The 12,596-nt window shown below is 40.3% G+C and overlaps 1 protein-coding gene across 2 annotated transcripts in view; it reads right to left on the bottom strand.

The window, feature by feature from the left end:
* lypd6b (LY6/PLAUR domain containing 6B) overlaps positions 1-12,596 on the bottom strand; it is a 37,235-nt gene that overhangs the window by 15,371 nt on the left and 9,268 nt on the right. The gene's annotated exons all lie outside the window — the stretch shown is intronic.

Genomic DNA, 12,596 nt, shown 5'->3' with positions numbered 1-12,596 from the left:
CAGCACGGGTGCCCACACTTTTTTGACTCGAGAACTACTTCGACCAGCTCAGCAAGATCTACACACCCAAAAATATTATCCCATTGCTGAAAATAGTTTTAAACGGTTACCTGAGGCGTTGGATATAAGACAAACACACTTAAAATGGGATATTGAAGGGCAAAATAGGAATTGGTATAGGTTTCTTTTAAATATATAATATTATAACTTTGTAATGTTTGTCTGCAACACTCTTGAAAACAATGTATTGCTTTGTGGGTTTGAGCTGACGGGTCCTTTTTTATGTCATGTATCAATCAAGTCACCTTAATTCAAGTGGCAGATGCCAAAAAAAATATATATATATTTTTTTATTATATATTTAGGAGCATGTCATGTGGTCTACTTGCACAACCTATCTGATCTACTGGTAGATCGCGATCTACCTTTTAGGCACCCCTGACGTACAATATGTGCATTTCCAAGGTATGAATTAATACACAAGTAAAACATTTTGTTTTCAGAGTCAGACCCAGTTCTGTGAAAGTTCAGTGTACTGTAGCTACAGTATACAAAATAAACTGTGCGTAATGGCGTTTGCCATTTTCTTTCATTCATTCGTTCACCCACTTGAATGCTGGCCAGAAGGCGCGTAGCTCAGAGGCCTACTACAAAGTTAAAGTGCCCTGCACGTGAGAGATTCAGAGGTAAACACAGCAAATGAAGTGTGACAAATGAGTTCTGTGCAGAAGGGCTAGTATCTTTTCTGAAGCTTTTCAGAAATCCAAGGTATGTCTTTGGTCATTTCCATTTGCCCACAGCAAGAGCACTTATCTTTCATCTTTTTTACTTCTCTCCAAGTCAGATTAAGTCACTAAATATTGCATCTATTGCTCTTCCTGGAGGCTTTGAAATGCTAATTAAGCAAACAGGATTTAAATCAATCCATGTGTCATTCTTTTAAAGTCTACTGTAGCATTGAGCATAGAAAATAAAACGAAATTAAGAGCTCAAATGGGATCTAAAGGTAGTCATTACTCAAATGTTTCAGTTGGGCAGCAAAAAAGCAAAGCCCCATTTCCTGTCTCTATGTACTGTACCATACATAAAGGCGGAAAAGCCCCCCAAAATATCGAATATATTGAAGGAAACAAGTTAATAACTCATTTAAAAACAATCACCAAAATACAATACAATAATGTATTGTAATCAGTCACCATAGCAGCTTGCCATTGGTATGACCGTGAATGAAGACTCAATAAACACATACAAGACCGTCCTCCCAGAATGTATGGTCATTAACTTTCTACGACTGTTACTAACATATAGATGACATAATGGATATATAGTTGCAATGTACACATTGATTGAGGCAAAAATTGTGAAAATACGTCTCACATCGCATTGCAACATGAGGCGTTGTGATGAGCTTGTAGATCTGCTATTTTCACAATATGTATCTGTGGAACCGAGTCAAACTGGCTCAACTCCTAATTCCAAGTGCATGTAATCAGGGTGGGCGTGGCCATGCATTTCAAATAGGATTATTTTGGAGGGCCGCAGCCTGTAAAGGTTGAGAACCACTGGTACTACCGTACTACGATAAAGGTTGAGAACCACTGGTACTACCGTACTACTAGGTGTTGTTGTTGGGCCTATAAAGGTTGAGAACCACTGGTACTACCGTACTACTAGGTGTTGTTGTTGCTTTACTTCGGGACAGGTGTGTGTGTGTGAAGTCAGATGCTCCTCAAGCGTTGTGACATACCGTGTGTGTACCGTTTGTTTTCTAAGTGGATGACAAGATCCTTCACTTCGGGCTCTGATACTCGGGGCTTTAATGTAGTCCTTTAAACACGTCCTTCTCATGCGCGACATGTCATATTTCGGTGCTCGGGTAAGCTGCCTTTTGGCGTGCCGGTGAAACGCATCTTTTACAGATTGCGTACCGTAATGTGAACACATACAGACTCTATTGCCACCCAGAAGTAATAAGCAGGCTTCACTCCCACTGTCCCACATGCAACCCTTCTGCTACATCATTATCTGCATTGTTTCGCGATGACAACCCAAATGACATCACTCAAATGAAAAGGCAGCGGAAACACCTTTTTGCACTAAATTTGTTCTGGGTCCATTCATTGAATGCTGAAAATGGCCCAGTGGCATGTCAGAGAGCCACCCCTTTCTTTGCATTTGATGCCCAAGGGTGATCGGTCTGTTGGTACTGCAGCATAAATCCAGCACTTAAGGTTTCCCCCATGGCCATTTCAAGTCCAGGTATAGGAGGTGGTGATGTATTGGGGTAATAAATTGGAGTGCGTAATGTGCGGTTGTTATGCGATCTCGTCCTGTTTCTGCTCCCGGTGCAAGGTGTGGGGTTTTGAGGATTCCGACAGTTTGCTCCTGGTAAATATTATGGTCTGAGGTCAACCTGAATTATGCTCCGAACAAACATGACAAGGAAATGACAGAATAACAGCACCCTCTAAGTGAGCATGATGTCACAGCCAACGAATGGGCCTGGGCTAGCTAGCACGCACACCCACACATCCCGCAGATGTACTAATTGAGCAATGACTGCAGGCTTCGCTACTACAATACCACTCTATATAACTGCATTTTAGAAGTTTCCCTCTAAAATAAAGCACCCATCAGGTCATCTTGTTGCAACCATCGCATGTAAGAGCCGTGGATGTGGAATTCCTGAGCAGTAGGGAAAACAAAATACATGCAGTAATATGGTTGGAATAACGTGTTCATACCTACTTAAAATTTGAAATGCAAGATATTGGAGATTGTGTTAGTTCTGGCTGCTACAGTATGCCCTGCATTGTCCAGTAAAAGTAATCTGAAAATGCTTTACCTTTTTTAGAGAGAGAAATAAGTTTAAGTCCATTAAACATGAAAAGTTCCACAGACAAATTACTCCAACCTTTGTACCTTCTCACTTTTCATTCCATTCTCTGAATCGGCCACTGAACTTGTACTTATTATTTCTTTGCCGTCGGGTAGAAAACTCCTATTTTAACTTTTCGTGTTTATTACATATTTACAGTTACTAACGTACCATTCAAATCTTTGAAGTCACTGAGCATAGGTTTTACCAATAGAGTGGGCGTAGCTTTCTGGACCCACTGAATAATCTGCCATTAATTTTTCCCCAGAGATTTACAAAAAAATATTTATATCAATTATTTAATTTATTATTACGCCCACTGCTATGCTCTATTAGTCAAGCCTTTCATCACAGTTTATGCAGTAAACTTAAAATCGTTTTTTCACCTCCATCTCTCTTGTTCTCAGTCACAAAGACGTTGTTTGCACTTGGCCAAATTGGCCAAACAAGGGTTTTCCAGTCAGGTGTGTACTGTATGCCATATAACCCATCAATATTACAACATGAATGCTCGCATGTGTACATGTCCTGCATGGAGATGCAAAAAAATATAATGTTTGATTATTAATCCATTAAAACCTGTATCATTTAAAATTTTAGAAATACAGTAGTACATTTTCAGAAAACCTAAGATTTAGAACAGTGGTTTTTCAGCAGTGGTTCTCAAAAATAGCAGATGTACAAGCTTGCAGCACGGCATGAAGTGACGCGTTGTGAGCTTGCACATCTGCTATTCAAAAAAGATCACACTCTCGTCAAGTGAGGTGCGCTCTTATTATCATACAACACATTCCGTGCTCAGCCAATCAGCTGAGCACATTCCGTGCTCAAACAAACACACAAAACATTGCATAAGAGGGGCTTTAAAAAAAAAACATCTCTTCTGGGGAGGGTCCCTGGCAAAAACATTTTCAGATGGGGGTCCACGCCCGTGGCCAAATACAGGTAATTTTGGGGTCTTTGGCACGAATGAGATTGAGAACTACTGATTTAGAAGGCATTGTAGAATGGGCCTTAATGGGTTAATGAATGATGATCCATAGTGAACAAATTAAAGAGTGCTACCAGAGTACCACCTCCGTTCTCTCAGTTAAATGTCATATGGAACAGTACACCTGCTGTTGGGCAGCCATTTGACCAGGTCACCTTTGTCCCTCCTCTCTCCGCTCTCAAGTCAGTGGTTCCCCTCTGGAGAGATCTCTCAATCCAGGTTTAATGCCTGGTCATTACACAGGGGCGAGAAACCCCGGGTCAGTTAAATTGACCGTCTGATTACGTAGCACCGCTTCCCCTTACCGCCCTGTGGCTGGCCTGCACGGCTCTTTCCAACCCAGCAGGCCCAGAGGAGTGGAGGGACACGGGGAACAAGGCTCGTCTTTGTTGTCACCGATTCCACTGAGGAAATCAAAAACGTTTCTCTTCTTTTTTTTGCTGCTCAGGCTGTAAGCTGTAAGGGGTGGACCAGTCCACAACAACTAGAGAGTCTCAGGTGACTGTCCGACCAAAGCTCTGTGCACTAGGTAAAGTGGGCAGGGGAAAAAAAGGTAAGATAATTTGATTTGACAAAAATTGTCCTGGTTTACTTCATGAAGTCGCATCGCAATTCAGAAAGTCAGCAGACAAATATCTTTAGGAAAAGTGGTCCTCAAACCTTTTCATGTCATGGACCCCCAGATTAATATGTTTTTGGCAACACACACCCGTGTCACAAAATATATGGTGACAGGAAATCTCATTCAAGATTTGTGGTGTTAAAAAGGATTTATTTACGATTCTGACACATTGTGAGCTTCTAGATCAGCTATTTTCAAATAGCCAACGTATATGGGTTTAAAGTAGTCTAGTAGTCTAGCCATAGTGGTTAAAGCACATACCACATATAGGCGTTAATGCAGGCTGACAGCGAGTCGTGGGTTTGATTCCCAAGCCTGACGACCTTTGCTGGTGTCACTCCCCATCTCGCTCTACAGAAGCACAGCTCAAGACCTATTTCTGCACTGCTTTTAGTTGAATTTTTAAATCTCGTGTTATTCATGTACGATTCTGCCTGATTCGCTGCCTTTTTTCTGCTGTAATTTTAATGTTTTATGTTCTATGATATTGTAATGTTACTTTATGCTTTTCTAATGTTATTTTATGTCATGAAAGGTGCTATATAAATAATGTTTATTATTATAATATTGCTGTGTACATTTAAGGCAGAAAGGCCCAAAAATATCCTTAGTAGTTAGTGATTTTAATGCTATATTAACTAGTTTTGCTGGGTGGGACGTCCTGGAACCCCCTCAAGGACCCCTGGTGGTCCCCAAACTGCACCTGTGAGAAGCACTGCTTTAGGATATTGGTTGTCAAAGTGGGGTCTGGGGACCCTCAGCAAAATGTGTCGATAGCATCATAATCATTTTAACCACTTTACATGTTGGCTATTCAAAAATAGCATATATACAATTACAAGCTCACAGTGCGTAACACACCCTGTGAGCTTGCACATCTGTTATTTTTGAAAAGTCTACAAATTGTCTCTTCCTGGGGGTCCCTGGAACAAAACCTTTTTCAGATGGAGAGTCTGCGGCCAAATACATATCATTGTGGTAGTCCCCCGCACGAAAACGTTTGAGAACCAATGCTTTAGGAGACAGATTTCCAAAAATTCCCCACTAGCTGGTTGGGTGGTTGGGTGTGATACACCTGACCTCTATGAACCCTCCGATAGGTGCAGTGTTAATGCCACTGGTGTCACTAACAGTGGGACTTTTAGAGCAGTGCTGTGGAGTGGTGGCGGTGTGTGTGTGTGTGTGTGTGTGTGTGTGTGTGTGTGTGACTGTGTGTGTGTGTGTGTGAGTGGTGGCAGTCGGGACACTTCAATACGTTTGTTGTCAGACCACCACCTCTGCAAAGCCTCGGAGGAATTCCAGTGGCGATATGTCTTATTGTTCTGCGACAGCTTGACCCGTGTCATTTGGAGAATAAGGGCTTATCCTCCTTCAATTTCGACTGGGTTTCAAATGGCCAGCTATCTGCTACTCCGCCCACTTCAGGTGCTGTGCTGCTGTACAATGTGCATCTTTCTTGACTGGCTGCGTCTCATTGTTTAAACACACTGCAATGCAGGGGAGGTGACGGTAGTATGTACAAGAGGTATAATCCATCAATACACAGCCAGCTAGATGCTGTGAAGCGTGAACATACAAAGAGGGCAAACTGGGCAAAGGTTCAGAGATAGACAAGTTCATGAGAGAAGGGAATTTCCTCTTGCAACAACAGAATATTTTGCCCAATAAAAGGTGATTAAGGAAAACACGCTGTCTGTTGTTATAGTTATAGACCCTATTCATTCATGTGAATGTCTGACAATAATATATTGACAGACAACCCTCTTCACATTTAGTCTGCACCTCTAAAAATAGAGCTACGATGAAAAATAGATATTATAATTGTGTGTAATCCCGTTGGATTTGTATCGGGGAACATGTCTTGTCCATCAAGAGAGGTATTGTGAATCTGGGCACCAGACATGATGGGGGAACATTTTTTCGCGTATATTGTGTAAGCCATATTAAGCGGTATCAAGTAAGCAAGCGGCTACATTCTGAATGTGAGTGGAGAGAGAAGGCTTGCATCATAGACTGTGTAATTGTGCCATTCAACCTGGTGATTATGCTCATTATGTTTTGAGCTATTACTTAAGGAGCACAAGCAGTGTCTTCAATCACATTTAATTAAGGGTACAAAAAGCTCCATCTAAGTCTTACAGTGGAATCAATGGACCCAGGGCAAGCTGGCAATTGTCTTGGTCTTACGCTTTCATCGACCTTGCTCCTTGGAGATCTAATCTCCCGAGATGATGAGAGATTCGGTTCTATCCTGCACTACCCTTGTCAGGGTTAAGATTCAATAAAACCCGCTTAAGCGGTCCCGACTCCCACCTAGGCAAAGGGCCAAGGTAATTGAGGGGAGAGATGTCGGCACATTTTGTCCAGCAATTCTGAACTCCGTAATCCTCCTCCATCGTCTCAACAGAGGGAATCTTTAGAGTGTTACTGTTGCAGGAAAAAAAAGTCACCGATAAAAACAAAAACAAAATGGAGCAGCTTCTTCTGTTGAAAAGGCTTGTGTTGCCATGGTGAATAAACACCAAAGTATTGAACAGCCAGGGACATAATCACTGTTGAAGTGACACAGCAAGGATCTGCATTCCATGGTGGTTAGTTTCTGCTCAAGAGACAGATGTCCCATGACAGAAACGATTCAATCAAACTAGTGCCCGGCCGGTGTATTCGTCTGGCCGATATATTTGGCCGTTTTGTTGACATCACAGATTTTTAAACCATTTTCAACCTTTCCGTCCCTATACTCTAGGCATTGTCATTATTGGTGAAAATATTCAATGGTTTTCAAACAAATACCAGATCTACAAGCTTACAGTGTGTCACGACACATGAGCTTGTAGATTGGCTATGTTTTATGTTAAGGTCAGCAGTTCAAAATATGTATTTGGTGATTTATGTCAATAGTATGAATCAGAATTGGCATTTTATATTAGATAGATAGATACTTCATTAATCCTGAATGGAATTAGTTGTTATTTGCAATAAGGGGCAGTTATCTACAGCCTATTTCAGAGTGAATGGTTGGCGTGGAAGAGAGAATCCAAAAATACATTCCAGATGGGTAAATGATGTGTGCTGCTCCCGTTAAATGAGAACAGTGCTGCACCGCAAGCATGAAATCCTTACTTGCCAACATTATGACACTTCTCTCTCTCTCTCTGGCCTCATAATTTAGGCTTGTAGTTGTAAATGAGACGAAGACGTGGGTGATCAGCTTTCAATTAGCCGTTTGTTCTGACTCTATGACTCCATCACGTTTTACTCAAGTTCAAACGCAGACCAATGAAGAGTTGGTATTAAAGAATGCAGTAAAATGAACGCCAGTATTTATCCAGCTACCACCGGCTACATGCTGCCTGAAAAATGTCTCTTCCGTCACCCTTTTGTTGCTTCAATTTGCCCTCCGTTTCATCTCATTAAAATGTAAAATTGTTTGTGAAAACAGTATTGTAATGGAGCCCTCCACACCAGCGCTGATTCCTAAACAATTAACCCAATATGTGAAATTATGTTTTAGTCCTGCTCCATACTGCATGCCAACCAGGTAAAGAAATCACAGATTGAGGCTTTAGTCTTTGCTTTTACACAAAAGTATGAAATATCAGAGACCATTGCGATTTTAGAGAAACATTTTTTGAAAAAAATGCTAGTTTGCCTTTGACCACAACAAATGCTTAAAATAATAACCCAAAACAACACATTGACACCTCGTAGATCGGCGGTTCTCGCTGCGCAAACATGCTTCCATAGAAGACATGCTAGCTGGCTTCAATAGAGTCCAAATGACTGAAATCAGTCGTGGCGAGTGGGTAGTACTGACAACTTGAATCCATGTGATCTCCTCAAATGTGAATATACATGTACATGTCTAGTAGTTTCCAACTCTTTCTACTTCCAGCATTCAATAGCAATTTGCCTTGCCAGGTCATGAGGGTTCATGAAGCAGTGTCAGAAGAAGGTATGTTGGTCACCATCATATATATCACGAGCAGTGACACTGTCATACCTGTCATACCTATAGAACAGGTCAGGTCAACAGCAGCCCGGGAGCCAGGTGGTCATCTCCGTTTATAGTGACAACAATATAGCGGCAATCAGTTGCATTTTGCAGTCGTGGAAAGTAACATTTTTGTACAATTTTGAGATATCTTTACTTCTGTTTTTCGATACTCTACTACATCTTAGAGGTAACTGTTGTACATTTTACTCCACTACAATTATTTGAGAGCTTTAGTTATATTACTAGTTACAGATTTGGATTATGAAACATACAGTACATTACATTTTGTAATGGGACTTTCTGCATAATGAGTACTTTTACTTTTGGTACAATTTGATGTATTTCTATAATGTGTTATTGATACTTTTACTTAAGAAATGTGACTGAGTAGTTCTTCCACCATTGACCATTTGACTCTTGGCCAGACCGGCTCTACGGGTCAGGTCAAAGCATTCTCTCTCAGTCAGCAGCCTCGGGCCAGGTCACGATAAGCAATGTTTGCTTGACCCAAGCCCTCTAGCAACACCTGACACCCCACCTTTCTCTGTATTGTTGGCTCTCGTCTTTGTTGCTTTTCCATGCACGCCCTGCACTTTGTAGCTAGTTCGGGGTTCTGTATAGCACCAAAAACATTCATGAAATGTTTTGAACCCCTATTTGTTGCTGCGCCGCACGTTTACTAAAAGGAGTAGTAGGAATGCAAAAATAAAATAATAAATAAATAATAAAAACGTGTGTAATTGATAGAAATAAGTCGTTTTTTGGATAAATGGTAATTGGTGCATTTATATAGCGTCTTTATCCAAGACGCTTTACATAGATTACATTACATTACATTTACACTGATGCCGGAGAAAACCATGCAAGGCACCAACCTGCACATCAGGAGCAATAAGGGGTTCAGACAGAGTCTTGCTCAAGGACACTTCGACCATAACTCTGGGTGAGCTTGTAGATCTCCTATTGTTATTGAATGTCCGCCTATAATTATGACATATAATAGGCGAAAATTCATTCAGGCTATATTTTCAATTTCCTGTAAAGGAAAAATGTAAGTTAGGATTTAGAAGGTGTTTTTTTAGAATCTGCCTCAGGTCTAAATGGGATAATAAAGACACCTCTTCAAACTCCACTCCACCCCATCCCCTCCTTATGTCCTTGTATCAGTACTTTAGATCTTTAGATAGACAGATGCTAGGTTTGATGATTACCTGGTGTCGTTACCTTGTATGTAGCACTTACAACCCAATGGTTTTCATGGCCTTCCATTTATCTGACCATTTGTGGCTGGTCGACTAGGGCTCGTTCTATACTCCGGGCGGTCGTGCACTTTTTACGACACAAGCTTTAAGAGTGTCTGCTAAATACCTAAGTTATAATTGTAAAATAGTAACTTTCTCCTTTACATTCCAGCCACAAACAAACAATGTGCAACAGGGTGACAGTGACACCATTATAAATTATAACATTATATTATAACAAGTCACCTTCTGCTCTTGTTGTAGCCAAAAGGGAAAACTCATTAACCACTTTTTTCAGCCTGGTGTCCCTAGTTTGGGCATGTCAACTCATTGCAGATCTCATCTTTAATGTTGTGGACAACGAGTCGCGATGTGATTGTAGAGTGGCTATTTTCACTCATTTTTTAACCCATTAAAACCGGGAAAGCATCTATGTCATTTCAGCAATATGTATATACTGTAGCAACATAAGCTTGTCAGAAAACTCTTAGGATTTATTTTAGAACAGATATAACAAAACTAGCAGATATGTAAGCTCACATCACAATCATTTTAACCCTTTATCCATATTGTATATGTTGGCTATTAAAAAATACAGGAGATATGCTCACAGTGCATCACCTTGGGTCGTGTTGTGAGCTTGTATATCTTGCTATTTTTTTAAAAATCTTTAAAGTGTTTGACATTTTTTACACAAATCTTCTCCTCTGGAGGTCCCTGGCACCAAATAATTTTCAGATGGGGGTCCACCGCAAAATACATATCATTTTGGGGTCCACAGATCTAACAAAAAGCACACACAAACGTCACAACAAAAAAGGCCTGGAAAACAAACACTACCGTAGGTTTTCAGATGAGCTTACAATTGACTGCCGGAAATCATTATTTGCATATAGGAGGATTTTGGGGGCTTCTTTGAGAAGGCGGTAAACAGTACTACATCAATCACATACCCTTTAAAAACATCCTGTCATAACTATATGCAATGATATCACCCACAGCGTGACATAATCACAGTTTAGATGACACCAGTGTCATCTAAACTGTAAACTTTGTACGCATTTTAGCCTAGGGAGCTGACCTGTTTTTTTTCTCTTCTACATACCGCTAAATTAAAACCCCAACTCAAAGCCACTGATGTCACTGTGCTCAAATTCAATTGTACAAGATATACACGTGTTTCCGCTGTAATCACATTATTCTCAGAAGTGAGTGACAACATATTTTGCTTTCAATGTAGAATCTTGCTTCAGGGCATTCTTCCATCTAACTTTACACCCACACATACTGTAGAGGGATAACACCACAAATTTTGGTCACATTTTCTGTCACAAAGGTCTGATTGTGTGACCATTCAACAGCAAAGAAATGTAGCCTACTTCTTCTTGCCCGTCTCCATATCGTCTTTCTGGTCATCTCAACCACTAAGCCAAAAGGAATTACCTATAGCTCAGGGGAAATATTAGACTTTTAGGCCATCTCTCCAGCCACTCTGCTACACAAGTAAATGTCCGGAATTCAAAATTTACTTGAGCAAAAGTACGAAAGTATTGGCATCAGAATATACTTAAAGTACCAAAAGTAGTCATTATGCAAAATGTCCCATTACAAGTTCTCAAAATTAATTCAAGGTTTTCACGGTGTTGACGAGCTTCATCTCTGTGAGAAGTTTCGAAATAAAATACACCCATTGAGACCATCCAACTTCGTCATCTTTTCATAACCGAGGGCAGCTATTAATACAATATTTTGCCTCTGAGAGCTAAAAGTAAAAGTAGGCTACAGACATTTTGAAATACTTCAGCTAATTAAAAAAATAAAAAATAAATTGTACTTAAGTACAGTACTTGAGTAAATGTACTTAGTTACTTTACACCACTGCATAGTGCATATCAACTTTCTTTATTCTTTCATCCTGTTACAAAACCATATGTCTAGGGGTAAAGGTAATGTAATATATGAGAGAAACGGAAACCAAGGCCTTAATACAAGGATTTATTCAATAGTATAATGAATAAATTATAAGAATCAACAATAGTTTGCAAAATAAATGGCTCTTTAACTCGCATGAACATAATAAACGGAATCCAAAAACAAAACTAAAGTTATTCCTTTCCGAAGGGAATAACTTGTCTAACAAAAGTTCAGCTTCACAAAATAAAGGAACAAAACAGTTGGCGACATGTAGTAGTAGTACGACGGATGGGGGAAAGACCTTGGAAGTGTTTCCCCAGCGCTGGGCTGGGCATGAATGGGCTATGTAGTGAGAGAGCCGCGGCCGCTAGCTCGCTCACGTGACCGTCAGCCAATCAGGGAGGTTGATCAGACCTCCATGGTCATGGCCAACAGGGTTACCCCAGCCACACAGCTGATGACAATCAGTCTGTCTGAAAACCCATTAGTATCCTCTGCATGGGAGGAGAGTTAGTCTAATACAGGTTCATAACAACTGCTGCACAGATATAGATATATATATATATATTAGAAGACATCTAGGCCTAAGATAATCCACATACATATATATATACTATAACAATATACCACCATATAAATATATATATACTATTAGCAATAAACATATATATATTTATAATCCAAAATAACACTCATAAATCATAACACTCATAATTAATCATAACCACACACGACCATAGTCGTGACACCCCCCTTCCCGAAAAGAAGTTATATCCCCAAATAACTTCTTCTCAAAGAAGAGAGCACCTTAAACCCGGGAAAGGGCATCCGCAAGGACATTGTCCGTCCCCTTCTTGTGGCGAATTTCCACTTCAAAGTCCTGTAGCATCAAGGACCATCTCATCAGTCTCTGATTTGAATTTTGCATTTGCCTTAGGAACACAAGGGGATTA

The sequence above is a fragment of the Protomyctophum bolini genome (assembly GCF_963924005.1).
Source record: "Protomyctophum bolini genome assembly, chromosome: 16".
NCBI classification, from domain to species: Eukaryota; Metazoa; Chordata; class Actinopteri; order Myctophiformes; family Myctophidae; genus Protomyctophum; species Protomyctophum bolini.
This window is presented reverse-complemented; position numbering and strand designations above follow the sequence as displayed.